Here is a 4,051-nt window from a genome sequence, read left to right as displayed (position 1 = left end):
TGGCAAATGCATTCAACTTGACTCATTGACGCCACCTGCAGGTCATGGCTGCAGCACTTCCCTCATCAACAACAGATTATGTGAAAGACAGAAACTACTAGAAGTTAAATGTCATGATCACAAAATATGAACCTATTAAAGGAATGTTTAAAAAAGTGTCACTCTAAAACTAATCATCCCTGGACTATATGGATTTAAACAGATCTCAACACAACAACAGCCCTAACAGGCCCAATCATGCACCTGGACTTCCCCACACCTCAGGCTTTCCTAAAAACATATCATGTTAATACGTCATGGCCTAATGTACTACACCATCACTTAATATCAGGCAGCATCAGGAGGCTTCATCCAATAAGAAACACTTATCACGTACATTTACATTTACATTTAAGTCATTTAGCAGACGCTCTTATCCAGAGCGACTTACAAATTGGTGCATTCACCTTATAATATCCAGTGGAACAACCACTTTACAATAGTGCATCTAAATCTTTTAAGGGGGGGTTAGAAGGATTACTTTATCCTATCCCAGGTATTCCTTAAAGAGGTGGGGTTTCAGGTGTCTCCGGAAGGTGGTGATTGACTCCGCTGTCCTGGCGTCGTGAGGGAGCTTGTTCCACCATTGGGGTGCCAGAGCAGCGAACAGTTTTGACTGGGCTGAGCGGGAACTGTGCTTCCTCAGAGGTAGGGAGGCGAGCAGGCCAGAGGTGGATGAACGCAGTGCCCTTGTTTGGGTGTAGGGCCTGATCAGAGCCTGAAGGTACGGAGGTGCCGTTCCCCTCAGCTCCGTAGGCAAGCACCATGGTCTTGTAGCGGATGCGAGCTTCGACTGGAAGCCAGTGGAGAGAGCGGAGGAGCGGGGTGACGTGAGAGAACTTGGGAAGGTTGAACACCAGACGGGCTGCGGCGTTCTGGATGAGTTGTAGGGGTTTAATGGCACAGGCAGGGAGCCCAGCCAACAACGAGTTGCAGTAATCCAGACGGGAGATGACAAGTGCCTGGATTAGGACCTGCGCCGCTTCCTGTGTGAGGCAGGGTCGTACTCTGCGAATGTTGTAGAGCATGAACCTACAAGGATCGGGTCACCGCCTTGATGTTAGTGGAGAACGACAGGGTGTTGTCCAGGGTCACGCCGAGGCTCTTAGCACTCTGGGAGGAGGACACAAGGGAGTTGTCAACCGTGATGGCGAGATCATGGAACGGGCAGTTCTTCCCCGGGAGGAAGAGCAGCTCCGTCTTGCCGAGGTTCAGCTTGAGGTGGTGATCCGTCACCACGTACTGCTCTGTTCCCTAGGACCTTCAGCTTCATAACGTACTGCTCTGTTCCCTGGGACCTTCAGCTTCATAATGTACTGCTCTGTTCCCTGGGACCTTCAGCTTCATAATGTACTGCTCTGTTCCCTGGGACCTTCAGCTTCTTAACGTACTGCTCTGTTCCCTGGGACCTTCAGCTTCATAATGTACTGCTCTGTTCCCTAGGACCTTCAGCTTCATAATGTACTGCTCTGTTCCCTAGGACCTTCAGCTTCATAATGTACTGCTCTGTTCCCTAGGACCTTCAGCTTCATAATGTACTGCTCTGTTCCCTAGGACCTTCAGCTTCATAATGTACTGCTCTGTTCCCTGGGACCTTCAGCTTCATAATGTACTGCTCTGTTCCCTAGGACCTTCAGCTTCATAACGTACTGCTCTGTTCCCTGGGACCTTCAGCTTCATAATGTACTGCTCTGTTCCCTAGGACCTTCAGCTTCATAACGTACTGCTCTGTTCCCTAGGACCTTCAGCTTCATAATGTACTGCTCTGTTCCCTAGGACCTTCAGCTTCATAATGTACTGCTCTGTTCCCTGGGACCTTCAGCTTCATAATGTACTGCTCTGTTCCCTAGGACCTTCAGCTTCATCATGTACTGCTCTGTTCCCTACGACCTTCAGCTTCATACATAATGAGTGGAGAGCAGTGGAAGGAGAGGGAGGGAGGAGGGAGAGGGAGGGAGGAGGGAGAGGGAGGAGGGAGGGGGAGGGAAGAGGGAGGGAGGGAGGGAGGGAAGAGGGAGGGAGGGAGGGGGAGGGAGAGGGAGGGAGGAGGGAGGGAGAGGGAGGGGGGGGGGGGGGGAGGGAGGGAGGAGGTAGAGGGAGGAGGAGAGGGAGGGAGGAGGGAGGGGGAGGGAGGATGAGGCAGTTCAGTAGGGAGGCGGTGGAGGAGAAGTAAAAGAAGTCATCACTCCCATGGTGTGAAGGAGATGAGTGAGGCTGAGGCATTGTGGGATGGAAAAGTCTAAACGGGATCCTTGGGAAGTCCATGCTGGCGTTGCAAACACCATGCTCTACCAACTGAGCCACATACTGAATTCCTTTTGACCAGAGCCTATAGGCCCTTGATGACTACCAGAATCACCTTTAATTACCGAGTACATTTACACACACCAGGAATTTGACCTGGCACCTTTAATTAAGTAAAAAAGTAATGCACCTTTAATTAAGTAAAACAGTAATGCACCTTTAATTAAGTAAAACAGTAATGCACCTTTAATTAAGTAAAAAAGTAATGCACCTTTAATTAAGTAAAACAGTAATGCACCTTTAATTAAGTAAAAAAGTAATGCACCTTTAATTAAGTAAAAAAGTAATGCACCTTTAATTAAGTAAAACAGTAATGCACCTTTAATTAAGTAAAACAGTAATGCACCTTTAATTAAGTAAAAAAGTAATGCACCTTTAATTAAGTAAAAAAGTAATGCACCTTTAATTAAGTAAAACAGTAATGCACCTTTAATTAAGTAAAAAAGTAATGCACCTTTAATTAAGTAAAAAAGTAATGCACCTTTAATTAAGTAAAAAAGTAATGCACCTTTAATTAAGTAAAAAAGTAATGCACCTTTAATTAAGTAAAAAAGTAATGCACCTTTAATTAAGTAAAAAAGTAATGCACCTTTAATTAAGTAAAAAAGTAATGCACCTTTAATTAAGTAAAACAGTAATGCACGATAAAAGGGATGCGCCAATAGCGCCTTAATGCTGGAGCAAAATCAGTGGCGTGGGGTCAAATACATCAAACACATGGTTACCATTCCATTATTATGAGCTGTCCTCCCCTCAGCAGCCCCCTCTGATCAATAGTGTCGGCCCTTCCTGTCCCTCAGACGTCGATGGCGATGCCGTGCTTGGTGGAGATCACGTCTCTAGTTCCATTCAGGTACATGAGCACAGAGCACAGGTGTGGCAGGGTGGCTGTGATGCTCGCATACAGCCAATAGGAAATGGGGGGCCATGTTGCCGAATGGACAACACCCACAGGCCATGGCGAACCCCGTCTCTGATGTGGTGTGAGGCCAGGGAGATAAACAGCAGCCAGGGTAGAGAGCACCATGAGTCCTTTAGCCTACCCAGCCACAGCACCAGCCTCAGGGAGAAGCAGAGGACAGGGATTAGAGAGGAGCAGTGGAGAGGTGGCAGTGGGGCAGGCTGGTGGCTGCCTGGAGGAGGTGAAGGAGGAGGAGGAGGAGGAGGAGAGGAGAGAGATTAGACAATAGAGGTACCAATAGCAGAAAAAATAAAAAGGTTATTGATTGAAGATTTCAGAGACATGAAACGTGTCTGTCTATGATAAAAAAGCTATTGATTGAAGTCCCCCGTGTGGCTCAGTTGGTAGAGCATGGTGTTTGCAACGCCAGGGTTGTGGGTTCGATTCCCACGGGGGACCAGTACGGAGAAGAAGAAAAAAAAAGTATGAAATGTATGCATTCACTACTGTAAATCGCTCTGGATAAGAGCATCTGCTAAATGATTAAAATGTAAATATCAGAGACATGAACCTTGTCAGTCTATGATAAAATGTTATTGGTTGAACTATACATACAGTACAGGTCAAAAGTTTGGACACCTACTCATTCAAGGGTTTTTCTTTTTTTTAAACTATTTTCTACATTGTAGAATAATAGTGAAGACATCAAAACTATGAAATAACACATATGGAATCATGTAGTAACCAAAAAAGTGTTAAACAAATCAAAATATATTTTAGATTCTTCAAAGTAGCCACCCTTTGCCT

At 46.0% G+C, this 4,051-nt stretch overlaps 1 non-coding gene across 1 annotated transcript; it reads left to right on the top strand.

Annotated features, from left to right (window-relative positions):
- The first annotated feature begins 3,627 nt into the window (after positions 1–3,627).
- On the top strand, positions 3,628–3,703 carry trnaa-ugc (transfer RNA alanine (anticodon UGC)). Its single transcript has one exon. It is a non-coding gene; the product is annotated as a tRNA-Ala (tRNA).
- Positions 3,704–4,051: the final 348 nt, after the last annotated feature.

Source organism: Salmo salar, chromosome 01 (genome assembly GCF_965601325.2).
Source record: "Salmo salar chromosome 01, fSalSal1, whole genome shotgun sequence".
NCBI classification, from domain to species: Eukaryota; Metazoa; Chordata; class Actinopteri; order Salmoniformes; family Salmonidae; genus Salmo; species Salmo salar.
This window is presented reverse-complemented; position numbering and strand designations above follow the sequence as displayed.